Genomic DNA, 13,327 nt, shown 5'->3' on the forward strand with positions numbered 1-13,327 from the left:
TTGTAGAGCGAATTTATCTCAGCATTCAACATTAATATTAAACAAATATGGTTTTTAAAATAACTATTACTTTTTTATATATTTATTTAATATTACATATTATTAAAACATTATAATGTCTTGAATAAAATAATTTACCACCGAGCAAATACATACATTTTTTTTAATATTTGATATAACAAAAAATGTTTAAAACGCGTAGTCTTCACTTCATGAAAAAATCTTTTTAAAGTTAAAAAGCATGAATACGTAAATTTAGTAATAAAAATCAAATTGAGTTTAAAGCACCTCTTCGTTGGACCTGGACTCATTTAAAAAAACTGGTTTTTAGTCCTCTAGATTGTTCTCTAATGGATCTTAGTCCCGTAAAACATATTTTATTACACATAATAAATAATTAAACATACTTAATTTGAAAAAAAATCAGAATTTTTTTAGTTTGAAGGAAGGTGTGGTGTATTTTTTTATCTTTAGTAAAAAAACCTGAGAACATCGCTTTATATAATACGTCAAAGCGGAAAAGTTCCTAGCAGGCATAAATGTATATTTATTTAAACTTCAAATTCAGCTGATTTTATAAACTTTGTGAAACTGCGAAACATCATGGAATATTTTTTTTCCATTTTCCTTTACGCTGCCAAGTCCCTGGTTTTTATCAAGAGTGGATTTCACCACATGGTGACTAGTAATGTCGTGTTATAAACTTTTCGACTTCTTTTGACAAGTGCATGCTTTTTATACTTTGTCGTGCAACAATAAAAGCTTGCTGTTGTAGTTCAGCCAGATTTAAAAGTTTCGTAATGCACAATTTCTTTGCAATCCCACCATACATACCAAACTCATTTTTTTAGAGTTTGCCTGGGCCTTAAGGTAAGTTTTCTATGTGACTTATAGATAACTACTGTCTTCTAAGACGATTGTTAATATACGAAACTTATGTTTAATTTCTGATTATCAAATGATCCAGAAAACGATATCGTAATTCCAAATTTGAGTTTTTTAAGTCATGTTTTCCATTTTAAAAAATTCATATTACATGCAATTTTTTAAAAAATGCTTACTTGTGTAAAAATTTTGTTATCGTAAATATTTTTTCATATATCAAAATGTGGAGTCCATATGTGCACAGCACATTCATATATTACGTACTCATAAATCAACGGTCAAAGCAAGAATAACTGTTAAAACTTAAATATTTTTTTTTAAATTCAGGTTAACCTTAAAATAATATAATACAAGGTCGTAAGTAGAATAATTTACAGATCTTTTATTTTTTCTCGTTCTTAAAAATACAATTAAAGTATTTAAAATAACATGCTAAGTTATTTTTTATACACAGTCGTCAATAAAGTTTAATTTAAGATTAAAAAGGATTAAGAACGATTAAAAATAAATTATTAAATCCGAATGATGTATCATATTTTTTCATAAAAGAGGTGTAATATCGATAAGCTATGTTTTAAAAATAAATGGATTAATTGGTAATTTACTAGGTATTTAAACACAATTTGTAAAATATTAGCAATTTAAATTGAAACTTTATACCCATAATGTTAATTAATTTTACATACAATCAACGATATAAGTAAATTAATTTGTAAAATGTTTTTGTATTTTTAGCTTACTATTTTTATTTTTATTAGTTAAACCTCATATCAAATCTTTCTATTCTATAGTTAATAAAAAATAGTTATTAACAAGAAACTTAAACTTAAAAAATTACATTAACTTAATTATGATGTAGGGTCGTTATTATGGAACGCTGCTGATTTATTATCCAATAATTTTCTTCAAATCTCATATATATATATAGTATAGTAAAATTATAAATATGTTAAGCCTAATAACGTGATATTAAAAACCATAAGCTTTAAGAAGTAACATAAAAACTTTAATATTTTACATTAACTATAAGACTTTAAATTGAATTAGTTATACTCGAATAATATTGTGTCTCTCAGAATATTTCGAATTTCTCTCAACGTTTCAACAATGCTTATCATATCTATATTAAAGTGTATCTTATATTAAAAATAATAATTCAATAAATAATATCAGCGAGATAAATTTGTTATTGTGAATATATCAAAGATAATATTTAAAGAAATGTATTTGTTGAATCATAATCGGAAAGCTTAATGAAACATTCTTAATAAATGTAAATAATTTGTTTATTACTTTTTTACAGGTGATCAAACCAAATATTAATTATTAAAAAATATAAATGTATAAGCTTTATCTGATATAAAAATAAAAAATTTTTTTTTTTTTACCTAGATTTTAAGAATCAAATAATCATAGTTTTACAGTGAAAAATTTGCCTTAAAAATATAATACATTCATAAATTTAATAAAACACACCGTGGTTATTTAAAGCTTTCCAGTGCAACAAGGTTTATAATATAATCTCATTCTAGCAAGTTTTGGGAGTGGAAATTTAACAAGGTTTATTTGGCCCTCGTGTGTGCGTTATTTGCGTCACAGCGGAGAAAGGTCCTGGCCGCAAGAAAGATGGATGACCTTTGCGAACAAACGGGTGTTCCAACATCGGAAAGGGCCTTCCAAAAATGCGTAAGCTTTTCCATACGAACGTGTGTATATTTTATATTATACTATGTATATTCGAGTCTAATAGGAAAGCAAACATGTCCTTTGTGCCCAGCCGCTGGGGCTGACTCTGAAGGCAAAAATACGCAAAGTGTCAATTCACGGGTGGACTATTATTGTACGTCACAAAGGACGACGTATTGGAGGTCGAAGCCACAAAGGATCCGTGATTTATGCCAATACAGTCGTTTTCGCTCTCAAAGTGTCATTGTGGTTTCTGAATAAAAAATGAGAGTTTTCAATGTGTCGTTTTGAGTGAGTTCGATTTGAATGCATTTGAATTTGTGCTACTTGGCATAAGAATGATTTTCGTTTTAATATTTTTTTCAACATTGAAAATTTAGGAAAAGGGTTAAGTTTAAATTTTAGTGAATTTGTTTTTAATAGCCTATTCCCTCCCTTTAAATTAAGATTTTTTAAGATACTTAATTAAAGAATCATTTTTCTGGGCAACTTTTAAAATCAAGTATTTTGGAAAATGTGATTTTGTAATAAGAAACTCTTTTAGCTGACTAAGTTCCTTTATTTATTTATCTTAGCATTGAGGTTAGTAAAATAGAACTATAATATAACAATTACATTAGATATTTAATTTTTCAACAATGGTTATTAAAAATCAATATTTATACAATTAAGCATAAAAAAATAGTTATATTGCAAACTTAAAATAGACATGCAGCAACCCACATTTTTTCCAGCTTTTTGTGTCTATCGCCATAAAAATCCTTGTGCTGGACAAGCTCGTTAAGAATCTGGATGGCTAAAGAGAAGCATTCCCAAGCGCTGGCGTTCTGACCGCAATATGTAAGAACAAGGGACACGATCACGACTCTTTAAAGCACTCTATAACTCGCAGCACAAAGTCTCCGAGCATTGACGGGTTGTCGACACCGCCCCTAGCTATTAAAAAAATAGATTAATTGTAATTCAACGCTTCTAGAAAAAGTACACTAAAGAAAAAAAAACGAATACGACCCGTACCCTATTTTGTTGAGATATCTTAGAATCAAGGAGTACTTCATTTTACTTTGACACCAGACAATGAAGCTATATTCTAGAAAGATACAAATAAGCGTAAGGTACAGAATGCAAATCGCAAATAAGTGACAAGCGCTCCGTATAAGAAATCCGAGTGTTTTCGACGCGTCTTTGCAAATTTTGGCGGTGTGCATACAAAATTTCCATCACTACTCAAACGGCAAAAATATGTTTCCTCCAAACATCTTCGCCTAAACTGTAAAAGAAATACTGGAAAATGTGACGATCAATGGTCCATAAAGCAACTCCACATGATTTTAAATCCTTATGTTAAAAGAGTGATTCTGAATTTGTGCGAACACCTTTTGGTCATCTGCATTTATTAAATATTTTATTATATTAATTGCCACATATATGTCGTTAATAAATATAAAAATGAGCAGAGGACCCAGAAGGAGCGAAATACTCATTAGAGTGACGATTGTCATTACTAATAATACATTTCCAGACTAAACCGTTTATTATCAAAAAAGTTCTGCAATTTTGCGAAATTACTAGAATAAAATACCAGTATATAATAAAATATTGGTATATACCAAAATACTAGTGTAAAAATCCCTGCTACAGATAAATTTTAAAATGCTTTAACTTCCTAACTATATTTTTTTTGAAGCCCTAATATGAATATATTTATTGTAATAATCATGTACTGATACTTTTATTATTGTTTTATAATATTAAGTCATAACTATTTCTGAACACTTGATTTAATTATAAAAAGGCGTTGTTATAAGAGTGAAGAATACACAAATTCGATAATATGAATGCTTTTTGCAAACTTCCTCTAACTTACTTATGAAAATTTAATTCTATATAAGACGACAACGAGTGTCAAATTAAATTTATTAGTTGAAGTTTTGATATAATAAGAATGTTAATTCTTTCAATAACAAATACCTTAATAAAATAAAATTGTCACTTTGTGGTATAAATTTATTATATATATATATATCTTAAAATACTTATGATAATGTAGTTATGTTTAAAATATGAATGTAATAAGTTTATCCAATTAAACCACAGTTTAACACATGTAAGACTACAGTAAAATATCTGCAATACAACAAAATTACTTTGGGTTAACATTAATCATGTATACGAAAACAATCGTGATGTATGTTTACCCAAAGGCGTAAATGTAATCGCGATTCGATTGATAGTGACACGATTAGCCCTTTGAGTGTAAAGGTGTCAATATTGCCAGTGCATAATTAATGCGAGCCTTGGGAACATATGTATGTGACAAACCAGGGTTTTGCAAATACATTGTGTAAATTCAGTTTCAATTTATTATTGTGTAAGCATAATATACATACATACAATTCGCGAGATCCGACGCAGATATTTTAGCGATATAAATTATTACGGTCATCTACATAATGCGAGGAAAGCGTGTGGATAAAAAAAAGATTTACACAAGAACTGAAATTATACGTAAAAAATATGCATTCATGTAGTAATTTTGGAGAAACTATTCCATGTATCTTGATATTGTGCTGTATTTATTATGCTTGTATGGAAATTAAACATTATTATATTTGCGACAAATCAGGTTATGACTGCGTAATAAAATCTTTTGTATTTAAATTCAATAAGAAAACATGATTTCTTAAAATACAAGTTATTTGATAAAAACAGCCATGAATTTGACTAAAGTTAATTTTTCGATGTCACCAAGATAGGTATTAATTATAATATGAATAAATATTATATAGATATGAATCTTAAGCAAATAATTTTACAGAACTTAAGCACAGGCGGGATGGAAAAAAAATTTTATGGCCATATATCAATAAATTACCATAATAAAATATCATGATGAAATAAAGGTGAATAATGAATATTGTTTATTCACTCTAAAGGCTATTTTTACAAATAATCGATATTATATCCATGGCCTTAGGTGTGAATGGTCAATTTAGCAGATAGAGCCCAGCTGTATTGTTTATTTGAATGGTTTCATTAGAATCAACCAATCATGATATTCCAGTTTTGATTTATCGTTTATTATATCAGCCTAATTTTTAATAGATACTATTGCTTTAATGCTCAGTAATCTTATTATTTAATATTTTAACTGTCACAGTACTATTCGTGGACATACATCTGAAGCTATCATTTTGTATAGGTACCATAACCATAGAATTGTATTTTTGAAAATATTTTTAAGCAGTTAAAATAGGATTTAGTTTACTTAATAATACATGCAATATAAATATAATTTTTTTAAGCACTTTTTTTTTTATATAATAATAATTTATATTTAAATGTATATTTTTTTATACAAATTATCTTACAAGCAAATGTGCTTATATTCCTGGTACATATTTTCACCGCATTTAAGTAGAACACCTCATTATATAAACCCTCTTTTCTGAGTGATCGCAGCAGGCAACGAATCCCGACTACATTCGTTTATCAGACCTCTCAAGTGTTTCATCTCGGAGAAAAAGGTATCATATATCCAAACATTTCGTCAGTTTTGCGCCACCCTATATCGCAACTGGGGGACATTTTTCTCTGGAATGCATGAGAGAGTTTCGCTTCTGGTAATTTAATCTCCATATCGTGAAATATACATTACATAAAATTTTATCGTTAATAGAAGGGACCTCAATGCGATATTTTATTTCGTATATAACCGCCAGAATGTGACTCGGGCACTGATAGAAACCAATAAACATCTCAGACCCTTTTGAAATTATATCACACTTACGCATACGCGCATAATGGAAATTTATTTTAGGCAATCGAGAACGTTTCATTTTTTCAGTTTTTCTTTCATTCTAGTTAAAAATAATCTAATTTCACGGTCACAGATATAAATAATATTTATCTCCCAAATTTAAATATTTGTATAAATTTTATAAGCAATAGTTTTAAAGCTTTAATATGGCATCTGTAAATAATAATTTTACACTTTTTAAGATAGTGATAAAAACTGAATAATTACTTAAAGTATGCGATTTTCAAATTTAATTTGTAAAAATAAAGCTACTTCCGTGCCATCTAGTAAGTGGCGTATGCGATAAAATAATAATCATTGAGAGTTGGAATTAAGGCCTTATAATATTTTATTGGCCTCAATAAATTTTCATAGTATTTTTTATAGAACTCAAGAATACCCAGAGTGCACACACATATACATAATATTTGAGCAATAGAAACAATCAGTAACGAAAATTTAATAAGTTGCGACAAATTTTTAAAAATATTATACATATATAATACATTCTTATATTATATAAATATAGTTTATAAAGTGCAATTGAAACATTACAATCTGTTTATATGCTTTTATTTATTTTGTATCAATAATAAACATAAAGATTTCTGATGAAATCAAAACAATTACAGTTTCGAATATCAGGGTATATTTTTAATAAATCTTATAAGATACATTGTTTAAAATTGTAAATTAATACAAGGAAGATTATATTCTAAGAAATATGTTTTGATATTAGTAAATTAATATTGAAGCATAAAGTAAAAAATATGCTTAAAGTTCTGCTTTATTAATTATTTATTTATCTACTAAATTATTCGTAATATTTTTATTTTAAATTCCAAATTAAAATTAATAATAATATAATCAAGCTAACTTAAAAATACAATCTTATACAGAATCTGACAGTGCTTTAATAATTTTTAATTTGTTATAAATAAAAAAGAAAGACACTGCAGAGGTGTAGTAGTATATTACTTTAAAGTAAATGGTAACTTCGCCGAAATAAAAAGAAATGCTGTTAGGAAAAGAATTCCAGACATTGAAAACAAATGGATCACGCACGCCGTATATGGATTGCAAGCGATTTAAAACATTACTAACGATTAAGCCTACGTCTACAGAAAGTAAACGTGTACGTCGTTTAATGTATTAATTTTTAAAAAGGTTTTTCCGTACAACTACATAAATCGTTTTTAAAAAACATTAAACGTGTACTACATTTACACTGTATGTAACAATGTAAAATCCTCATTTGTACATAAACGTTTTATTTTTTTAGAATGCATTTAAATAACTTTTTATATTTTGCGTGTTAGCAATTTTTTCTACAAAATTTATTATTTAATTTAAAAATAAGATAATAATAATAATGCGTAATAAAAATAGAATGTGATTCGTACCTAAACTATGTTTCGTGAAGCATTTATGTTCCATGAACAAATTATTTAATAGTCTGTGTATAATATAACAAACATTATTATAGTGGTTACTTTTTAAAAATTGTATAAAATTAAAAAAAAAATTTAGGTAAAAAATTAATTTAAATTATTTGCAAACTGTTGATTATTTAAACGAGTATTTTTTACATAAGACTTAAATGTAAAATCTATATAACGAATCAAAAAACTATTTTTATAGTTTTACGGAAGAAGTGTATGTATGCTTATTTTGTAATCTCGCTGCTATCAAGACACTGTAAAGTTCCATATACAATAAAGTACTGGTAAACTAAAGCAGATGGTTTCAACTTTTAATAATTCATCACGCGACGGGTTTAAAAGTATCCATAGATTTTTACACTTTAGCAATAATTTTACTATCAATCTCAACGATAAAACGTACAAAGTAAAATTTTTATTACTTCGGATAAATAGTATTTTACAATAATTATTTGAACCTCTAAGGTTTTAATTAATCAAACTATAAAGCGGTTTTATATAAAGCTATTAATCAGAGGGTAAGGAATATTTAAGATTTAAATATAAAAATTAGATTATGTTTAAGAAATTGTATCTACTTTAATTGTATGTGTCATATTTTGTTATATATTTATTTACTTAATAAATAAATAACTATTTATTTCATTTTATGAGCTTGTGCTATTAAGAAATGTATTTGCAAAAAATAAATAATAAAAAAAAATAATTCAACTAAATAAATAAATAATATATCTAAAACAACAAATTAAATCTGAATCAAAATTTTTCAGACATTGATGGGTACATATCGGTACTTTTTTATTTCAGCCATTTTTTACTTGACTATTTAGAGTTAAACGACGAAGAATGAAAAAGTCTCGATTTTGTGGGCATTTTGAGCGGTTAATCGAACGTCATCAGATGTCGTGGATTTGCAGATTCGGCGAGTAAGATTGTTGGAGCGTGGTGTGAAGCTCGTTACTGGAAGATTTATTTGGCACCCTGGCACATCTGATAGGTGTGTTCGAGTACTCAATTACACGAACCCGAGTGAGGCACTTAGATTTAATGGTTCGTGGAGCAGGCGAAGCTGATCATCTGCGATAAAGCAAGAGTGTCATCAATACAGCGTGTAAAGTGTACTCACATAAGGGGAATGCGACACGCGCATACGTTTTTTTTTTGTTGCATCAATATTTCAAATATATTATATCTTATCTTATTTATATCTCTCGCTTTTACTGGTTGTGAAAAATATTTGCGAAGAATCTAGGGATTTTATATAATATATGTTTATATGAAGATTCTGTCATACATTAAGCGCGATTTTAATCGATACCTTTACTATTTTGGACCATTAGTAAAGTTTTATAAAAATAAATAAATACAATTTGTTTCGTTTAAATATTGCATGTATTTTAAGAATTACTGGACGTTTGTTTTCAACATTTTGTTAAAAACCAATGCTTTTCCATTAGCAGAAATGTAACATTAAACTTTTTACAAACAAATTATATTTGTATTATGACTGCACTAGACATTTGAAAAGAGCTAGAAATAATAAAATATTTTTAACACAAATTATATTTTACCAAATTATAAAGAATTGTAATCTAAATATAATATTATGGCAACATTTTAAGACAGTAAGTTTATATACCGCAGTTAAAGCTCTTACTTATTATTATTATTATTATTTTATTAATTTATTCAGCTAAATAGCTAATCTTTACATCTAACAAATTTAGTAAACATATATAAAAAATACATAACAGAAATAAAAAATAAAAATATACAATAATAAAGACTTAATATTATAATTTATTTCTATATGTACGAAGGTGTTTTTTTATTCCATTTATAAAACCCGTTATATTTTTTCTGTTTCGGATTTCTCTTGAAAGACTATTATATAGATCAAAACCTCCGTTCATAACTCCCCTAGCCGTACTCGTTTTCTTATACTTAATTATCTTTAAATTTTCTCTATTTCTAGTATTATATTTATGTACATCTTTATTTCTTATTAAATACTTATTAAAATATTCTAGTAACATATTATTTTCTAACTTATATATAAATACTAAAACATTCATACTCAATATTTCTTAAACATGCAACCATTCTAATCTATCAATTAAACTTTTACAATTAGTTAATCTATTTTTATTTAAGATTACTCTCATTGCCCTATTTTGTAATTTTTGCAGCATTTGTTTGTCTAATTTATTTAACATATTTAATAGTGTTGAACAATAATTAAAATGGGGCAATATTATACTATTGTTAATTATTTTTTTTGTATTTATACTTAATATATTTCTTAATCTAGATAATAAACCTATTTTTCTACTAATTTTTTTAAATATGTAATTACAATGTTCTTTAAAATTTAATTTTGTATCAACAATAACTCCTAAATATTTTATATTATCCACTATTTCTATACTAGAGTTATTTATTACTATTTTGGTACTATTATCTAAAACATTTTTATAATTAATAAACATACATTTAGTTTTATTCTCATTTAATTTAAGTACATTATTCTTTAACCATATTTCTAATATACTTAATTCATTATTTAAATTATTTACAATTTCTTTAATGTTATCACCTATGCAATACATTAATGTGTCATCCGCAAATAGATGAATTTTACATTTTTTCACGTTATTAACTATATCATTATTATACAAAACAAATAACAATGGTCCCAATTTAGACCCTTGTGGTACTCCATAAGACAATAATTTCTCTTCAGAATATACATTATTTATTTTACCTTTTTGTTTTCTTTTATATAAGTAATTATTAAACCATCTTAAAACTATATCACTTATACCTATACTCTCCAATTTCTTTACCATTATTTTTCTGTCTATTGTTTCGAAGGCTCTCTTGAAATTCAAGAAAACTGCTCCAATGATTTTGTTGGTATCCTTAGCCAACAGCCAATCATTTATCACTACTTGTAATGCAGTTTCAGTGGAATGCTTTTCTCTGAATCCCGATTGTTGTTCACATATTATGTTTTGAGAAGTAATAAATTCCTTTAATTGTTTGATTACTACTTCTTCTATTATTTTTTCTATACACGGTAGCATGTTGATTCGTCTCATTTCATTAACTTTTTTACTATTTTTTATTTTAGGTATAGGTACAATAGTAGCAATCTTTAAATTTTCAGGCATTTCTCCTAAGGAGAGTGCTTTATTTATTAAATAATTTAATTTAGTTCCTATTATTTCCCATGTTTCTTTAATTATATTTATATCTAGTTCATCAGTACTAGTTCCTTTTTTTATTTACATATTATGTTATGAATTTCATCTAATGATACTAATTTAAATTTACTAAATTTTACAATTATTGATATTAAATTGTAAATATTTTATATGTTGGATATTTCCAACAGAATATATAATCGGTTAAAATGCAATAATCATTTATTCCTCAAATTAAATTACGGCAATACAATTAAGGTTATATAGTTTTCAATTTATAGTAGAAACTAGTAATTTGCTGTAAAATTATTTGCAATCTAGACAATATTACAAATAAATTTATTAAATTCGCTTTTTCTGCACCAAAAAGATAGTTGCAAACAAAAAAAATATAATTGCTTAGTTTTTAAGAAAATAGTGAAAATGCTTAGTGTTTAAAATAAAGAATGAGCTTACATTTTGTAAAAACGTCCTATGCCAACCATGTCAATTCCAAGATCTATTTTTGCTTCTATATTTATTATTATTTTTATTTGACAAAAAAATAATTTTTATAAAATATTGAACATAAAATTAGTGTTCGAAAAATAAAGAAATAATAATATGATAAGCATTATGCTAAACAAAGCAAAAATAACTAGTGCAAAGTACTTATATTTATTTTAATAATTTATTTGGATCATGTAGCTTATTTTTACACTACACAAATCTTAATTAATGACTAAGAATTGTATTGTTGTTATCGTATAGAGTTCTTAAGCACCCCGCTTAATATTTAGTATAAAAAAAATATAATTTTATTTTCAAAATAGCGGCAAATTAAAAAAAATTAAGTATTATAACTTTATGGGTGAAAATCCTATTAAAAAATGTTTTTTCTTTAAAAAGTGTTAAAAAGATAAATCTGAAATGGAATAAAATATAAAAAAATGGTTTTTTGCTTTAAAACAAGTTTTATGTTAAATTGATCTGACTCCCATATGAGCTTTTATGCGACTTGCCATATAATTAATGCTGTTATTTCGTTTGTTTTAAAGATTAGGACTTAAACTAGGACTTTTAAATATAATAGCACTCTCAAAACCTCTTATGATATTGTATAAAAAAATATTTTTTTGCTCCGCAACAAGGTTAGTTTTATGAGTCGATCGATAGAACTCTTAAGCACCCTGTATATGTTTGCTAGCAAAATCCGATGTCATATTTTGCAAAATAGCGGCAAATTTAAAAACTTAAGCACTTATAACTCCGTAGGTTTAAATCATACGGAAAAAACGCTACATATAAAGCGTTTAAAAGCTAAACTTGCATCGAAATAAAATATAAAAATAGCTTTTTGCTTCAAAACAAGCGATGTATCGGATACGAGCCTTTTTAAGACGCAAAAAAGTTAACGCTTTTAACATATAATACTTAAAAATCAATATTATAACACAATCAGGTACTAATTTACAGTTTTCGTAAGCTAGTCGGAAATAATTCGTAGTTCGCATAATATAATTCTATAAAAGAAAATATAGGAAGAAGTCGTCATTTTTATTTTTCGCCTATTTACAGATCTTATTTCTTAGAGTGTATTGTTATTATAAAATCAAATTACCCAGTAACACGAGAAACTGTTCTTTTATTATTTGGTGACATTTATATTGCCGTTTTTTTTGTGAATATTAAAATTAAAAATATTTATATAAATCTATAAATATGCTTTTTTTCATATTTTTTAAGTTACCTATTACAACTAAGTTATATTAATATTATTTTTTACGCCTTAAATTAAATTGTCATTTTTAATATTAGATATGGCTGTTTATTTATAATCGTTTTCTTAAGGGTGTATAACTGATATGTAATAAATATAAATAAATAAGTTACACGCTTTTACTTATATAAAGCTTATACACAATGTGAATTCAAATTAGTCAGAAGAACAATAAAAGTAAAGTAGAACATACAAACGTTCTAAAATATCCATAAATACAACCGTTGTCATACAAAAATATCATTACTCTTCAAAATCACAAGGAAAACCACTTGAAATGCAGCTAGGATTGCCAACCGTCCCAATTTTCGTAGCTTAGTACCCGTTACTCTTTTAACTCGATTGTATATGACCTCCTTAAAGAAAAAAGTAGGACGGCAATCCTAGATAAATTTCAATAATGCGAAAAATTAGCGATAAATGTGTTTTTTCTCCTATTCTAGAGTAAGCAAGTAATCAGTATGTCAGTTATAATATTTTATAACTGTTTACGGATATTTATGAACATGATTAAAATAATATAATATATCTTTGTGCGATATTTCTCGAA

The sequence above is a fragment of the Plectrocnemia conspersa genome, unplaced genomic scaffold, assembly GCF_051122295.1.
Source record: "Plectrocnemia conspersa isolate PC_06_02 unplaced genomic scaffold, ASM5112229v1 ptg000007l, whole genome shotgun sequence".
Classification (NCBI taxonomy): domain Eukaryota; kingdom Metazoa; phylum Arthropoda; class Insecta; order Trichoptera; family Polycentropodidae; genus Plectrocnemia; species Plectrocnemia conspersa.